Below are 18,280 nucleotides of genomic sequence, written 5' to 3' on the forward strand. Positions count from 1 at the left end.
GACAGGGTCTCCCTATATTGCCTAGGCTAGTCTCAAACTCCTAGGCTGAAGTGATCCACCCATGGCCTTGGTCTCCCAAAGTGCTGAGATTACAGCTGTGGGCCACCACACCCAGCCCATTATGCTATTTTTCAAAAGGCTGCTATTATAATAGTGTACAGGTAGATATTTAAATACATGCTTATATTAAAAATTTGGATATTAATGTTCCCATGGCAGAATGATATCATAGTCCTGGCACTTGATATTGGAGGTTTCTTGCTTCTGGTAGAGAAGTAACATTACAGAAAGTAGCAATACAGAGGGAAGGAATTGTGATGTGAATAATGATGAGCCATGTCTGAGAATGGATTAAATGCGTGTGATACACTTGTCTTTGACAACTTTTGACTGATGTGGAAGGACAGAGGTGATGGAAACTCAGCAGTTAGAGGAAGGAAAATGTCTGCTGGGTGTGTATTCTCTCTCTTTCCTTCTAGAGTCCTTTGTTTCTAGAGTGTCTGAGACTGGGGAAATGAAGGTGACCAGTAGACAGTTGAAGAGAGAAGGGATAAGTGCCTTCCTGGGCTGGGTTCATACATTTTATTAAATTCCCAGGTATGTTATCAGACAGAAAGGGTAAAGATACACTGAGTCATGAGGTGAAACACGGAGGGATACATTATTAGTTCTCTAATCATTCATCACATATGTGTTAAATACCTTTACATAAAACAGAATCAATCAAAGCATTATTAGGAACATGAAGAAAACCATGTAGCCAGCAAAAGTCCAGATGCCCTGGTACCAGCAAGAGCACAAAGCTGGTATTTGAGGGGCTCTTGCTTCAGGCTATGAGCCAAAAAAGATTACCAAGACCCTCCACCAAAGAAGAGGTACACATAGTGGATAATATATGAAAAGATGCTCAACATTGTCAGTCAAGAGGGAAATGCAAATTAAACTCACTATGAGCTGCCACTTATGCCTACTAAAATCGCCAGGGAAAGAAAAAATCTGACAATTCATCTACTGACGAGGATGTGGAACAATTGAAACTCTCATACATTGCTAGTGGGAATAGAAAAAAGATACAGCTCCTTTGAAAGACAAGTTGGCATGTTCTTAGAAAGCGAATAAACATGCACTTACTATGTGACCCAGTGAGTATTTACCCAAGAGAAATGAAAACATACACCCGCACAAAAATCTCTGCACAAATGTTTATAGAAGCTTTATTCATAAGCACCCAAAACAGGAAATAACACAAATGTCCATCAGTAGGTGCCTGGATAAACAGTTATAAGCATATAGTTGAGTACTGCTCAGCAATAAACAAGAATGAACTACTGACACACACAACCAGGTGAATCTCAAAAGCACTACACTAAGTGAAAGAAGCCCAGACTCCAAACAATGGCATGCCACCTGATTTAATTTGTATGATATTTTGGAAAAGGCAAAACTATCAAATCAATCTACAAAGTAATAATATATTTAAAAATGTTAAAATCATACAGGCCACATTTTCTGATCAAAATGTAAAGACACATACAAACTAGTCAGGCTAGTCAAGAAATTAAAAATAAACTTCTAAAAGGCTGTGGATAAAAAATCTGAGCAGCAATTAGATCTGAGGTATTTGGAAATAAAAATAGTGCTATATAGCAAAACTCAGTGGATATGATCAAAGCAGTAATTGGATAAAAATTTATACTTTTAAACCCACTTATTAAAAACCAGCACTGACTGAACGTAAATGAACTAAAACTTTAGTGTGAGAGGCCAGGAGAAAACAAAGTAATTTTTTTAAAAGTAGATAAAGAATAATGAAAATAAAAGCAGAAATTAATAAAATTTACAGTTAACAGAAAGCAAAATTGATCCATAAAGCCTAAGGCCAATTCTTTGGAAAACAGAACTACAGACTAACCTTTGGCAAATCTGATTCAGATAAGAGGATAGAAAAGCCCAAACCATCAGAAATGAGTTGTGGTGCATAACCGGATCGAGACTTTTTTACACAAAAACCAAATAACAGGTACAAGTTTAATGCCAATGTATTTGAAAATCTTAGGTAAGATAGATACTTTTCTGAAAAAATTTAAATTTAAAATATTGAGTCATATGGTAGTAGAAGATCCTAAGCTACATAGAAAAAATCAAAAAGGTGTTATGAGATTTGTCCCTAAGAAAGGCATCAGGCCCTGGCCAGGCACGGTGGCTCATTGCCTGTAATCCCAGCACTTTGGGAGGCTGAGGGGGGTGGATCACGTAAGGTCAGGAGTTCAAGACCAGCCTGGCCAACATAACATGGTGAAACTCCATCTCTACTAAAAATACAAAAAAAATTAGCTGGGCATGGTGGTGCGTGCCTGTAATCCCAGCTACTCGGGAGACTGAGGCATGAGAATCGCTGGAACCCGGGAGGTAGAAGTTGCAATGAGCTGAGATCGGGCCACTGCACTCCCGCTTGGGTGATGGAGTGAGACTCTGTCTCAAAAAATACATAGAAATAAAAAGATGGAAATTTTCCAGCTTTGTTTTAAAGGCAGAAAAATAAGAATATTTAAACTAGACAAGGATGGCCAAAAAAAGGAAAATTAATGAAGGGAGATCCTATTCATAATAGGAACATAAATCACAAAACTGCAAATTCCTATGCATAGGAATAACCACATAGCAAACACTTATTGAGTGCTATGTGTTGCAAGCACAGTTGAAGTGCTTCACTGGTATCGCCTCATTTAATCTTCACCTCCAGGATACTCAGTATCCCAGTTCTATTGATGAAGGAACCAAGACTCAAAGAGATGGAATAACTTCCCCAGGCTCATGCAGCTAATCAACAATGGAGTTGAGATTTAAGCTAATTTCCCCAGTCCTCACAGTGGATACAGTTAATCTTGATTTTTTTTTTTTTTTAGCCAATTTTATAGGTAAAAATATCAAAAAAAGATACCTGGTTTTAATTTGCATCTCTTTGTTTTACATGATTTCCTGCCACATAAATTTTAATATTTATTCTTGAATCACATTAGGTTCAATTTTGCATCTTCAGTATTTATGAAATCTTTCATTAGTTACATTCTCTCAAATGAATTCATCCCACTGGCTTCCGGCTACCGTTCGTCTGTCTATTCTGATACTTCATTGAGAATACCAATATTTTTCTAAATTTACTTTTGGTAAAACTGAACATTTTTTCATAGGTGATTTTATTTGTGTGTATGTGTGTGTGTGTATATATATATGTAGTGTGCGTGTGTTTGTATACGTGATTTCTTCATCTATTATTTTTTCATTTATTAGTGAGTAAAATGGTTTTAAAAAAAAAAAGTATCAACTATTAGGTTACCCTGAAGTATGATTTGTATAGGAAAAGTAGGATAAAAACTTGATTCCTTCCCCTTATTTATCAGTTTTCAAAATTGTTCCCTATCACTGTCTAAATGTAGTCAGTGAGTTTTTTTAGTACCATTATGAATTCATAGTTTTTCACAATTTTATGTGTTTCAATGCACTGCAATTGATATACTTTTTTTTGAGGTGGAGTCTTGCTCTGTTGCCCAGACTGGAGTGCAGTGGGCAAACTCAGTTCACTGCAACCTCCGCCTCCTGGGTTCAAGTGATTCTCCTGCCTCAGCCTCCCAAGTAGCTGGGACTACAGGCACATGCCACCACACCCAGCTAATTTTTGTATTTTTAGTAGAGACAGGGTTTCACCATGTTGGCCAGACTGGTCTCAAACTCCTGACCTCAGTTGATCCATGCGCCTCAGCCTCCCAACGTCTGCTGGGATTATAGGCGTGAGCCACCATGCCCAGCCTCAACAGACCTTTTCTTACCACCTACTCTGCTAAGCACAGAAGTTCTGCCCTTTGCCTATGCTTAGCTTTGGAGTGAGGGCTGATAATACCTGAGAAAGAATAAGAAAACTCCTTACCATGTTGTTAGAGTCTCCATAGATTATCTCCTTTTCTACATCTGTTTGCATTTATTGAATAAATGATCTTGATATACTCAAACACTGTACAAGCAAATTGTTACTATATAATCAAAGCATTTGGGTTGTGCCTTTGCCATTTCTCAGATACTGAACTTTTGGGACTGTTAGAAGTTGGAGAAAACCTAATTCATACCTGTGTCATCAGTAGATCCACATGTGCTAATGTGGAAAGAGCCTCAAGCTACCTTGTGAGGTAAAGAAAGAGAGGCACAGAACAGTGGTATACCCTGCTTCCATTTTCTTAAAAATGCCTATGTATCTGGAAAGGCATACAGAAAAACAAATGATGGCACTTTCCTCTAGGACACAACTGTCACTATAAACCCTTCAGTGTTGTATGGTTTTTCTTATCATGTGCAGGTGCTATTCTCATATTTTAACATGACTTTTAAAAGTACATATATATATATATATATGTATACATGTATATATATTTTTTGTTTGTTTTTTGGGGACGGAGTTTTGCTCTTGTCTCCCAGGCTGGAGTGCCGTGGCGCGATCTCAGCTCACTGCCACTTCCGCCTTTAGGGCTCAAGCAGTTCTCCTGCCTGAGCCTCCCAAGTAGCTGGGATTACAGGCACCTGCCACCACGCCTGGCTAATTTTTGTATTTTTGGTAGAGATGGGGTTTCTCCATGTTGGTCAGGCTGGTATCAAACTCCTGACCTCAGATGATCCACCTGCCTCGGGCTCCCAAAGTGCTGGGATTACAGACATAAGCCACCATGCCCGGCCTAAAAATATTAATAAATTATCACAGCTGAGTTAGTCAACTCAGCTGCAGATTAAAGTGCCCAGTCACCCAATGCACTTGACATTTCTGGACAGAAGCATTAAAGTGGCTTCACGGGAGCTCCTATTCCTCACTCCACATTAGACATTGCTATGGGTTGAATTGTGTCCCCCCAGAATATATGTTGAAGTTCTAACCATGATGCCTGTGAATATCACCTTATTTGGAAACAGGGTCTTTGCATATACCACATCTGGCTAACCAAGTGAAGATGAGGCCAAACTGGATGAAGGTGGGCCTGAAATCCAACGACTGATGACCTTATAAGGAGGGAGAGCTTCAAAGACCCAGGCAGACATAGAGGGAAGAAGGGCAAGTGGCAAAGAAGGCAGAGATTGGGTTTCTGTTGCCACAGAGGTTGCCAGAAGAGGCGAGGAAGAATCCTCCCCTAGAACCTTCAGAGGTGGGTGTCTGGCCCTGCTAATGGTTTGGTTTTGAACTTTTAGCCTCCAGAACTGTGCAAGAATGAATTTCCAGGCCGGGCGCGGTGGCTCAAGCCTGTAATCCCAGCACTTTGGGAGGCCGAGACGGGCGGATCACAAGGTCAGGAGATCGAGACCATCCTAGCTAACATGGTGAAACCCCGTCTCTACTAAAAATAAAAAAAAAAAAAACTAGCCGGGCGAGGTGGCGGGCGCCTGTAGTCCCAGCTACTCGGGAGGCTGAGGCAGGAGAATGGCGTAAACCCGGGAGTGGGAGCTTGCAGTGAGCTGAGATCCGGCCACTGCACTCCAGCCTGGGCCACAGAGCGAGACTCCGTCTCAAAAAAAAAAAAAAAAAAGAATGAATTTCCGTTGTTTTAAGCCATCCGGTTTGTGGTAATTTGTTACAGCAGCTCTAGGAAACTAATCCAGATGTTAAAGCCTCCCACCTTGGCCTCCCAAGGAGCTGGGATTACAGGCCCTTCTTAGTTCTTTCATGCCAATCCAATTTTAGGTTCTTAGCCTTGGTACTTTGGGTCCACTGTGGATTCCCCTATTCTCTCCTTTCTCTTCCTGTTTTTGATCTTATCCCTTACAGATATCCCTTCATGTCCCTGCCCCCAGACTGTAATTTGTGATATTTGCTGTCAACTCTTATCCATTCTTGTGCACGAGATAATCTTCGTTTCTTTATGTAGTTCACTAATTTAACAAGCCGGACTGAACTGAGTGTAAACAGGCAGTGAATGTCTTCTCCTATCACCACATTCAAACAGTATCGGTTTTCCCCTCCTCTCCCTTCAACTCTTTTTTTTTTTTTTTTTTTTTTTTTTTTTGAGACGGAGTCTTGCTCTGTCACCCAGGCTGGAGTGCAGTGGCCGGATCTCAGCTCACTGCAAGCTCCGCCTCCCGGGTTTACGCCATTCTCCTGTCTCAGCCTCCCGAGTAGCTGGGACTACAGGCGCCCGCCACCGCGCCCGGCTAGTTTTTTGTATTTTTAGTAGAGACGGGGTTTCACCGTGTTAGCCAGGATGGTCTCGATCTCCTGACCTCGTGATCCACCCGCCTCGGCCTCCCAAAGTGCTGGGATTACAGGTTTGAGCCACCGCGCCCGGCCTCTCTTATCTCGTGCAGATTCTAGAGTTTTTCAGGTCAATGTCCGTATTAGAACAGTCTCATTTTCAGGCGTTAAAAAAATTCAGTGCTCACTTCGGCAGCACATATACTAAAACTGGAACAATACAGAGAAATTAGCATGACCCCTGCGCAAGGATGATGTGCAAATTCGTGAAGCATTCCATAAAAAGAAAAAAAAAAGCAACAAATTGTTTTTTAATGTTTAGTCCCGGCCAGGCGCGGTGGCTCATGCCTGTAATTCCAGCACTTTGGGAGGGATCACCTGAGGTCAGGAGTTTGAAACTAGCCTGGCCAACATGGTGAAACTCTGTCTCTACTAAAAATACAAATATTAGCTGGGTGTGGTGATGCACACTTGTAGTCCCAGCTACTTGGGAGGCTGAGGCAGGAGAATCACTTGAACCTGGGAGGCGGAGGTTGTAGTGAGCCGAGATCGCGCCACTGCACGTCCAGCCTGGGCAATGGAGCGTGACTCTGTCTCAAAAACAAAACAAAACAAAGGTCAGTCCCCTTGAAATCAAACTTTAGTGCCCTCCATTTCAGTTTCCCCTCACCCAGCTTTGGCTTCTCCAGAGGTCGGGCAGACCAACTGTGGCAGGGGAGAGGAGGAGAGCCCTTCCGGTTCCTCTCTGCTTTCTGTCCTTTCCTAGCTCCGCTGCCATGGATGCAGCACTGCTAAAGACAGAGGTGGTGTTGGTCAGTGGGAATTCAGACCAGTCTTCCCCCTACAGGGATCTCCCCACTCCTGCCTGACCTCTTCAGCTTTGGTACCAGTCATACAGCCCTAGGGTCCTCCTCCCCAGTGCAACAGTTTTGCACAGGATCCTTCAAGAAGATTCAAGCTTGGCCCCCTTCCATGTCTCCCATGGAAAAACTCACCCATCCACGCAGCTGGTTGCTTCCCTTTTTCCTAGACCTGGCTGTTCCAACTGGCCCTTCCCATTCAGTCTCAGGCAGTCCAGGGGGAAGCTGCAGTCTCTGTACCTCTCAGACTCTGCCAGGTTCTCCCCAGGAGTCTTCTGCATCATCTGAAGACCAGGACAGGGCTGGTGCCTGAGTTTCTTTCTTTTTTAAAAATGTGTTTGGAATTGGAATCTCGCTATGCTGTCCAGGCTGGTCTCGAACTCCTGGCTTCAATCAAGCCTCTCAAGTAGGTGTGGTTATAGGCATGAACCACCCCACCTGACGTTTTTACTGATATATTTTACCGTATTTTATCGAATTCTAGATTCACTATTGTTTCTTGTATTCTATACTTACCCTTGGGGTCTACTTTTCTCGGTAAAATACACTTGAATAATTTTCTTTCCAAGAGTCTATGAGCAAATACTCATCTGAGGACTGTGGTTCAAGTCGTCTCTTCTGGCATGCTCCCGCAGGATCTCTTCTGTCTCCAATAGATGGTGGGAGAGAAAGGAGCAGACATGCTACTGGGCACTCTCTACTACAGATTTCCTTCTGTGAAATCTCTTTATCTCTAAAGTTTTCTCAAGGTTATTAGTATGTGATTTCCATTAATTCTCCTACTAAGTTTTACACAGAAGTGTCAGAAGCTCTCTTTAGAATATGTGGGCACGCATCACTCACGGTCCTTGCCTTTGGAGACTCAGAGACTTTGGAAACCCTGATATGACAGGAAACATTCCATTTAGTGTCCTGTTACAGTAACCCTCCCTGGCTACATAATGTTCATCTAACTTTTCTAATCACTTTCAAAAGATTCCTGCATTCAGTCAAGTACTTAAGTACACAAGTACTCAAGCTCCTTTTTTTTTTTTCTGGGGTCTCACTCTGTTGCCCAGGCTAACTGTGGTGGTATGACCACAGCTCACTGCCGTCTCTACCTCCTGAGCTCAAGTGATCCTCCCACCTCAACCTCCTAAAGAGCTGGGAATACAGGCATGTACCACAAAGTCCAGCTAATTTTTTATTTTTCATAGAGACAAGGTTTCACCGTGTTGCCCAGGATGGTCTCAAACTCCTGACCTCAAGTGATCCGTCTGCCTCAGCCTCCCAAAGTGCTGGGATTACAGGCATGAGCCACTGTACCCAGCCTAAGACCCATTTTTGCAGACAGTACTTTATTAAATTTACCGACATATTTTATCGAATTCTAGATTTACTATTGTTTCTTGTATTCCATACTTCCCCTGGGGATCTACTTTTCTTGGTAAAATATGCGTTAATAATTTTTTTGCAACGGTCTGTGAGAGATAAGCTGAGTCTTATCTCAGAGGAAGATATTATCTGTTTTCTTCTGGGATCTGTTGTTGCTGAAGAGAAGTGTCGTTGTTGGCCTAATTATCATTCTTTTGTAGGAAACTTTTTTCTCTGGTAGCTTCTTAAATTATCTGTCAATTCCTGATGTTTTAAAGTTTACCATGGTGTTTCTAGTAGTGGATTTTTGTTTATTTGTCCTGCTTTGTAAAGAGAGAGACTTTCTCAGTGTCTAGTCAATTCATGTTGCTATAACAGAATTCCACTGACTGAGTGGCTCAAACGACCAAATTTGTTTCTCACAGTTCTGGAGGCTGGGAAGTCCAAGATCAAGGCACTGGCAGATAGGTGTCTGATGAGGGCTGCTTCCTGGTTGCCAGAAACCAGAAACTGTCTTCTCACCCACACCCTCACAGGGTGGATAAAGAGGGAAAGAGCTCTGTGAAGCCTCTTTTATAAGGACATGAATCCCTTTCATAAAGGCCCCATTCTCATGACCTAATCACTCCCTAGGACCCCACTTCCAAATATCATCACCTTGGGGCTTCAATTAATGAATTTTGTGGTAGACATAAACATTCAGTCTATAGGAGTGAGGATTTGTGTTTTTTTCAATTCCAGAAATTCTCAGAACACCTGCTTTCTTTTTGTTTGATTGTGGGTTTTTTTGTTTTTGTTTTTGTTTTTTGAGATGGAATTTCACTCTTATTGCCCAGGCTGGAGTGCAGTGGTGCGATCTCAGCTCATTGCAACCTCTGCCTCCCAGGTTCAAGTGATTCTCCTTCCTCAGCTTCCTGAATAGCTGGGATTACAGGCACACGCCACCACACCCAGCTAATTTTTTGTATTTTTAGTAGAGACAGGGTTTCACCATGTTGGCCAGGCTGGTCTGGAACTCCTGACTTCAGGTGATCCGACTGCCTCAGCCTCCCAAAGTGCAGGGATTACAAGCATGAGTCACCATGCCCAGTCTCCTACTTTCTTTTTAACTGTTATTTTCCCATCATTATCTCCACTTTCCTTATATTAAACTCCTGTTAAATGTACATTGAAACTGGTAACTCTACACTCCCTTACTCTTTTGCCTTTAAACAGCATTAAGATAAAATTTACATACCATAAAGTTTACTCATTTAAAGAGCACAGGCCAGGCACAGTGGTTCATACCCGTTGTCCCAGCACTTTGGGAGCCAAGGCAGGAGGATCACTTGAGCCCAGGAGTTGGAGACTGCAGTGAGCTATGATCACACCACTGCACTCCAGTCTGGGTGACAGAGGCTGACTCTGTCTCAGTCAGTCACAATCAGTAGTTTTTAGTATACTTACAGAGTTGTGCAGCCATCATCATAATCTAATTTTAGGACATCTTCATCAAAAGAAACCTTGTACCCTTTAGTAGTCATTAGCAACAATCACTGCTATCTAATTCCTGAATATTTTCTTTTTATTTTTTTTGAGATGGAATCTCGCTCTATCGCCCAGGCTGGAGTGCAGTGGCATAATTTTGACTCACTGCAACCTCTGCCTTCTGGGTTCAAGCAGTTCTCCTGCCTCAGCCTCCTGAGTAGTTGGGATTACACGTGTGCGCCACCACACCCAGTTAATTTTTGTATTTTTAGTAAAGACAGGGTTTCACCATGTTGGTCGGGCTGGTCTCAAACTCCTGACCTCATGATCCACCCGCCTCGGCCTCCCAAAGTGCTGGGATTACAGGCATGAGCCACCGTGCCCAGCCTCCTGAATATTTTCATAATTCTGAAAAGAAATCCCATACCCACTAGCAGTCACTCCTCATTCTCCTTACCGCATCCCCTGGCAACCACTAATTTACTTCCAGCCTCTATGGATTTGTCTAGTCTGAAAATTTCTTATAAATGGAATCATACATTATGTAGCCTTTTGTGTCTGCCTTCATTCACTTAACATATTTTTTCCTTTTTTTTTTTTTTTTTTTTTTGTGAGACGGAGCTTTGCTGTTGTTGTCCAGGCTGAAGTACAATGGCACAATCTCAGCTTGTTGCAACCTCCACCTCCCGGGTTCAAGCAATTCTCTTGCCTCGGCCTCCTGAGTAGCTGGGACTACAGGTGCCCGCCACCACACCCAGCTAATTTTTTGTATTTTTAGTGGAGATGGGGTTTCACTGTGCTGGTCAGGCTGGTCTCAAACTCCTGACCTTAAATGATCCACCTGCCTCAGCTTCCCAAAGTGCTGGGATTACAGGCATGAGCCACCATGCCCAGCCTTCACTTAACATATTTTCAAGGCTCATCCATGTTATAGCAGGATCCAGTACTTCATTCCTTTTTATAGCTGAATAAATATTGCCTTGTACGGACATACCATGTTTTGTTCATTCATCAGTTGATAGATATTTGTGTTTTTCCACTTTTTGACCATTATGTATAATGTTTACAACAATAAACAAACAGCATTTGTTTACAAGTTTTTGTGTGGACATGTGTTTTCAGTTTTCTGGGCATATATAGGAGTAGAATTGCTGGGTCATTTGGAAGCTTCATGTTTAACATTTTGAGGACCTGTCAAACTGTTTTCCAAAGTGGCTAGCCCATTTTACATTCTCACATGTAGCATATGAGGATTCTAATTTCTTCACATCCCAACACTAATTGTCTACTTTTATTCTACCTATCCTAGTAGGAATAAAATAGTATTTCATTGTGGTAGAGACTTTATTTCCCTAATGACTGATGATGTTAATCGTCTTTTCATGTGTATATTGGCCATTTGAAATATCTAGTCAAATCCTTTCTCCATTTTTAAATTGGGCTTTCTCTCCTTTTTCTTAAGTTGTAAGAGTTCTTTATATATCCTGGATACAAGTCTCTTACCTGATATGTGACTTCCAAATATTTTTTCCCAGTCTGTATCTGTGGATTGTCTTTTCATTTTTTTTTTTTTTTTTTTTTTTGAGACAGAATCTCACTCTGTCACCCAGGCTGGAGTGCAATGGCGCAATCTCGGCTCACTGCAACCTCCGCCTCCCAGGTTCAAGAGATTCTCCTGCCTCAGCCTCCTGAGTAGCTGGGATTTCAGGCACGCGTCACCACGCCTGGCTTATTTTTGTATTTTTTTTAGTAGACCCAGGGTTTCACCATGTTGGTCATGCTGGTCTGGTGTCATTTGAAGCATAACTTTTTTTTTTGAGACAGAGTCTTGCCCTGTTGCCCAGGCTGCAATGCAGTGGTGCGCTCTTGGCTCACTGCAACCTTTGCCTCCTGGGTTCAAACAATTCTAGTGCCTCAGCCTCCCAAGTAGCTGGGATTACAGGTGCATACCATCAAGCCTGGCTAATTTTTGTATTTTTAGCAGAGACGAGGTTTTATCATGTTTAGTAGTCTTGAATTCCTGGCCTCAAGTGATCTACTCGCCTAGGCCTCCCAAAGTGCTGGAATTACAGGCATGAGCCACTGCACTCAGCCATAAAAAATTTTAATTTTTATTAAGTCCCACTTATCAATCTTCTCTGTTTTACTTGTGCTTTTGGTGTCATGTGTGAGAAATCATTGCTTAACTGCAGGTCATGAAGATTTACTGTTGTGTTTTCTTCTAAGCATTTTATAGTTTTAGCTCTTAGATTTGGATCCGCTTGAGTTAGTCTGTGTGTATGGTGTAAGGTAAGGGTCTTACTTTATCCTTTTGCATGTGGATATTCACTACTGTCAGCACCATTTGTTGAAAAGACCGTTCTTTCCCATTTCGAATTGGCTTGGCCTTTTTGTCCAAATAGCTCTCCCGAGCTACTCAGGAGACTGAGGCAGGAGGATCACCTGAGCCCAGGTGTTATGTTGTCCAGCCTGGGCAACATAGCAAGACCCTATCTCTAAAAACAAAACGAAACAAAACAGGCACCTGGGATTTTGATAGGGATTGCATTGAATCTGTACATTAACTTGAGAAATGTTGCCATCCTAACAGCATTAAGTCTTTTATAAATATGGGATGTTTTTCCACTTATTTAGTTTTTTTTTTTTTTTTTTTTTTTTTTTTTGAGACAGGGTCTTACTCCCATTGCCCAGGCTAGAGCACAGTGGTGTGATCTTGGCTCACTGCAGCCTCAACTTCTGGGCTATGTGATCCACTTCAGCTTCCTGAGTAGCTGGGACTACAGGCACACACCACCATGCCTGGCTAATTTTTTGTATTTTCAGTAGAGAAGGTGTTTCACCGTGTTGCCTGGGCTGATCTTAAACTCCTGGGCTCAAGTGATCTATCTACCTCAGCCTCCCAAAGTGCTGGGATTATAGACGTGAGCCATCATGCCCAGCCCTATTTAGATATTCTTTACTTTCAGCAATTGTTTTGTGGTTTGCAGTGTATAAATCTTATAATTCTTTTATTAAATCTATTCCTAATTATTTTATCTCTTGATACTATTATTGGAATTATTTCCTTAATGTCACTTCCAGAATGTTCACTGCTAGTGTACAGAAATACAATTGATTTTTGTTTGTTAATATTGTATCCTGCAACTTTGCTGAACCCATTTATTAGTTCTGATAATTTTTTTGTTTGTTTTTAGTGGAATATTTAGGATGTTTTAATAAGCAAGATCATGTCATTTGCAAATAGAGATATAGAGATAGTTTTACTTCCTTTTCAATTTGAATGCCTTTTATTTATTTTTCTTGCCTTATTGCCCAGGCTGGAGCTTCCAACATATTACAAATAGAAGTGGTAAAAGTAGATTTTTTTTCTTATTTCTGATCTTAGAGAGAAAGCCATCAGTCTTTCAGTGTTTAATATGATCTTAGATATAGGTGTGTTATAGGTGCCTTTGGTCAGGTTTAGGAAGCTTCCTTATATGCCTATTTTGTTGAATATTACTTACTGTGAAATGCATTAGATTTTGTCAAATAATTTTTTTTTTTGAGACTGGGCTGTCTCACTCTGTTGCTCAGACTGGAGTGCAGTGGTACAATCTCAGCTCACTGCAACCTCCTGCTCCTGGGCTCAAGCGATTCTCCTGCCTCAGCCTCCTGAGTAGCTGGGATTACAGGCACGTGCCATCACGCCTGGCTAATTTTTGTATTTTTTAGTAGAGATAGGGTTTCGCCATGTTGGCCAGGCTGGTCTTGAACTCCTGACCTCAGGTGATCCACCCACCTCGGCCTCCCAAAGTGCTGGGGTAGCAGGTGTGAGCCACTGTGCCTGACCAAATAATTTTTCTCAGTCGATTGTGATTTTTGTCCCTTACTTTATTGATATGGCTATTACATTTATTTTTTATGTTAAACTAACCTTGCATTCTTACATTAAATTCTACTTAGTCGTGGCATATAATCCTTTTTTTACATGTTGCTAGATTCAGTTTGCTAGTATTTTAAGATTTTTGCAACTGTATTCATAAAGATAATTACAGTGTCTTTATTTGGTTTTGGTATCAGAGTAATACTGGTCTCAGAGAATAAGTTGGGAAGTATTCACTCCCCTTCTATTTTTTGGAACAGTTTTTGAAGAACTGGTAGTCCTTCTTTGCTAAATGTTTGGTAGGATTCACCAGTGAAGCCAACTTGATCTGAGCTTTTCTTTTCTTTTTTCTTTTTTTTTTTTTTTTTTAAATACACCAGCCTGAACAGATCTGGGCTTTCCTTTGTGGGATTTTAAAAAATCACTAACTCAGTCTGTTTACTTGTTAAAGTTCCTTCTTTAGTTAATTTTGTTAATTTATGACTTTCCAGGATTTTTTCCATTTCATCTAAGTTTTCTAATTAGTTGCCATACAGTTGTTCCATTATCATTCTTTTTATTTCTGTAAGATCAGTAGTAATTTCCCATCTTTCATTCCTTATTTTGGTAATTTAAGTCTTCATTTTTCTTGGTCAACTAGCTAAGGTTTGTCAATTTTGTTGATCTTTTCAAATAACTAACTTTTGGTTTCATGAATTTTCTCTGTTGTATTTTTCTATTTCTGTTTTCTATTTCATTGTGTTTGGAAAACATACTTTGTATTATAATAATGATTTTAGATCTATTGAGGCTGTTTTATGACCTATTATATGGTCTATTCTGGAGAATTTTCATGTGCATTTGAGAAGAATACGTATTTCACTGATGCAGGTGGAGTGCTCTATAGATGTCTGTTAGGTGTAGTTAGTTTATAGTGTCCTGATGTCCTCTATTCATATCCTTGTTGATCTTCTGTCTAATTGTTCTGTCCATTATTGAAAGCAAAGTATTGAACTTTATTACTGTTATCATTGAATTGTTGGTTTTTCCCTTCAATTCTGTCAGTTTTTGCTATATGTATTTTTGTGGTTCTGTTATTGGGTGTATATATATTTATAATTGTTATATCTTCCTGAGACATTAGCTCTTTTATCATTATAAAATGTCCCTATTAATCTCTAGTAACATTTTGTGTAATAGTATTTTATTTGCTATTATTAGAGCCACTCCAGCTCTCTTATGGTTGCTGTTGCCAGATATATATTTTTCCATCCTTTTACTTTCTATCTATTTGCATTTTTTAATCTAAAGTGTGTCTCTTGTAGACTGCATATAGTTGGATTATGTTTGTATTCATGGTATTCTGGCAATCTCTGTCTTTTGACTGGATTGTTTAATCCGCTCACTTTTCACCTTGTCATTGTCATTGATCCATTTAGATTCACCTTTGTGTTTTTCTTTTTGCTTTCTATATATTTCATGACTACTCTGTTCCTCTTTTCCTCCCTTATTAACTTCCTTTGTTTTATGTTGATATTTTCTAGTGTACCATTTTACTTCTTTAGTAATTTTTTCACTATATGTATATATTTTTTAATTTTAATTTTTATTCTTTCTTTGAGACAGAGTGTCACTTTGTCACACAGGCTGGAGTGCAGTGGTACAATCATAGCTCACTGCAGCCTCAAACTCCTAGGCTCAACAGTCCTCCTGCCTCAGCCTCCCACGTAGCTAGGACTACATGTGTGTACCCTCATGCCAGATAATTTTTTAAATTTTTTGTAGAGACAGGGTTTCACTATGTTGTCCAGGCTGTTCTGAACTGCTGGTCTCAAGTGATCCTCCTTCCTTGACCTCCCAAAGTGCTGGGATTTCAGGCATGAGAAAATGTGTCTGGCCCTGAGGTAATTTCTTAATGTCCTCTATAATGCTTATAATACCTTTCTTAATGTATCAAAATCAACTTTAGATGTATACTACCTTAATTCTAGTAAGATATAGAAACTTTGCTCTTATATATAGCTCCGTTCTCTCCCTACTGTTTTGTGGTTACTACTGCTATACATATTAAGGTGTATATATATTACAAATCCAATAATATATTGTTATAATTACTGCTTTATATAATCCTCCCAAAGTGCTGGGATTACAGACGTGAGCCACCACGCCTGGCCAATCCTATGTCTTTTAAAGAAGCTAAGAAAAGAAGTAAGAGCAGAAATACATGTATAGAGTTTCTTCTTTAAAAAAGTACTAGGCCTGGCCCGGTGGCTCACATTTGTTATCCTAGCACTTTGGGAGGCCAAGGAAGGCAGATTGCTTGAACTCAGGGGTTTGAGACCAGCCTGGGCAACACACTGAGACCCCGTCTTTACAAAAAATGTAAAAATTAGCCTGGCATGGTAGTGTGTGCCTGCAGTCCCAGCTACTTGGGGAGCTGAGGTAGGAAGATCACTTGAGCCCGGGAGGCAGAGGTTGCAGTGAGCCAAAATCACACCACTGCCAGCCTGGGCAACAGAGCAAGGCTCTGTCTTTAAAAAAAAAATCCAGAGACTTTAAATTATTGTTTTTAGGTTACTCACTAGTTATATGATTATATTTTGCTGGAGAGAGGGTCTACATCCCTCACGTAGCCATTCTGGAACCACCCTGCAGATGATGCGCCTCGTCTTTTTATCTCTTAGTCTTTCTGAACAAGATTCTGAATTAATCCTTCAGTACTAATTTCTAATATCCTTGAAACTTTCTACTTGATTCTTTTTCCTGACTACCTGTTCTTATTTTATTTCTATTTGTTTTAGTTTCCTATTTTTTGACATTTTAAATGTAAATGATTTCTTCATTATTATTTAAGCATCTCAACTTTATTTTTCATTTTCTTCTACAACATTCAATTTATATTCCAGTGGGTGATTTTAATGACTGTCTTTCTTCATATGTTTTGGGATTTTAGTTTGCAAGTCCTTTTTCTTTTTTTGAGAGTGTCTTGCTTTGTTGCCCAGGCTGGAGTGCAGTGGAATGATTATAGTTCACTGCAGCCTTGACCTCTTGGGCTCAAGCATTCCTCCAACCTCTGCCTCCTGAATAGCTAGGACTACAGAGGTGTGCCATCAGACCAGCTAATTTTTTTATTTGTTTTATTTTTTTATTTTTATTTTTATTTTTATTTTTTTTTTGAGACGGAGTCTCATTCTGTCGCCCAGGCTGGAGTGCAGTGGCGCGATCTCGGCTCACTGCAAGCTCCGCCTCCCGGGTTCACGCCATTCTCCTGCCTCAGCCTCCCGAGTAGCTGGGACTACAGGCGCCCACAACCGCGCCCGGCTAATTTTTTGTATTTTTAGTAGAGACGGGGTTTCACCGTGGTCTCGATCTCCTGACCTTGTGATCCACCCGCCTCGGCCTCCCAAAGTGCTGGGATTACAGGCGTGAGCCACCGCGCCCGGCCTGTTTTTTTTTTGAGACAGAATCTTGCTCTGTCGCCCAGACTAAAGTGCAGTGGTGCATGTTGGTTCACAGCAACCTCCGCCTACCAGGTTCAAGAGTTTCTCCTCCCTCAGCCTCCCAGATAGCTGGAATTACAGATGCACCACCACGCCTGGCTAATTTTTGTATTTTTAGTACAGACAGGGTTTCACCATGTTGACCAGGCTGGTCTCGAACTCCTGACCTCAAGTGATCTACCCACCTCGGCCTCCCAAAGTGCTGGGATTACAGGCATCTGCCACTGTGCCTGGCCTAGTTTTTAAATTTTTTTGTAGAGATGGGGCTCGCTATGTTGCTCAGGCTGGTCTTGAACCCCTGGCCTCAAGCAATCCTCCTACCTCTGCCTCCCAAAGTACTGGGATAATAGGCATGAGCCACCATGCCCAGCTGCAAGTTCATTTTAAAGTAATTGTTTCATTCTTTTTTGTTGTTGATCTTTTTTCTGTCCTCCTTAGTTTTTACTTATCTCCATCTGGAAACATTAAGATTTCCTTCACTGAACATCTGGGCATCCTACTAAGAGCCAGATGTTATGATGACAATTCAGAATTTCTGCCCGAGTGGTATTGTGAATATGGCAGATTTCAGAACCAGCAGTTCCAGCTCATTCCAGACCACAGAGATGTCTGTGTGCTCCCATATTCCATATGTAGGCTCAGCAGAGGTCACCTACAATTGGTGTTTCTTATAAGCTTCATTCATAAGGAAGAGGAGATTCAACTTTTAAAGCAGTGACTGCAGCTCCAGCCCCACATTTAACCTGGAGCAATTTTAGACCCTTTTAGCTTCTGGACTGATGTTGCCTCTGCCTATTACTTGGACCTACAGCCAAGCAGGCCCGCTGCTTCCACTCTGCCCATTGATTTACATTGCCATTGCATTTCTGGTTGGAGGTATATTTATCTTGGTTTTGAACTCATCTACATGCTTTTAGGCTTTTCTTATCTGTCATTGCTTTTGCTTGGAACAGAATCAGTGATTAAAGTGAGATCATTGCCCCAGCTTGCCCAGAGTCCCAATCCCATCCTGAATTTGCAGTCAGACATTTCAGGC

At 41.0% G+C, this 18,280-nt stretch overlaps 1 protein-coding gene and 1 non-coding gene across 11 annotated transcripts in view; both read left to right on the top strand.

Annotated features, from left to right (window-relative positions):
- RGS20 (regulator of G protein signaling 20) overlaps positions 1-18,280 on the top strand; it is a 109,457-nt gene that overhangs the window by 58,641 nt on the left and 32,536 nt on the right. The window contains exon 1 of one of the 10 annotated variants that reach the window (XM_065519222.2): positions 5,161-5,183. The exons of the other annotated variants lie outside the window; for them this stretch is intronic. The gene's annotated coding sequence lies outside the window, so the exon portion shown is untranslated. Of the gene's footprint in view, positions 1-5,160; positions 5,184-18,280 lie in introns of those variants that run through there. 10 annotated transcript variants of the gene reach the window in all.
- On the top strand, positions 6,404-6,509 carry LOC123575346 (U6 spliceosomal RNA). Its single transcript, XR_006700644.2, has one exon. It is a non-coding gene; the product is annotated as a U6 spliceosomal RNA (small nuclear RNA).

The sequence above is a fragment of the Macaca fascicularis genome, chromosome 8 (assembly GCF_037993035.2).
Source record: "Macaca fascicularis isolate 582-1 chromosome 8, T2T-MFA8v1.1".
Classification (NCBI taxonomy): Eukaryota; Metazoa; Chordata; class Mammalia; order Primates; family Cercopithecidae; genus Macaca; species Macaca fascicularis.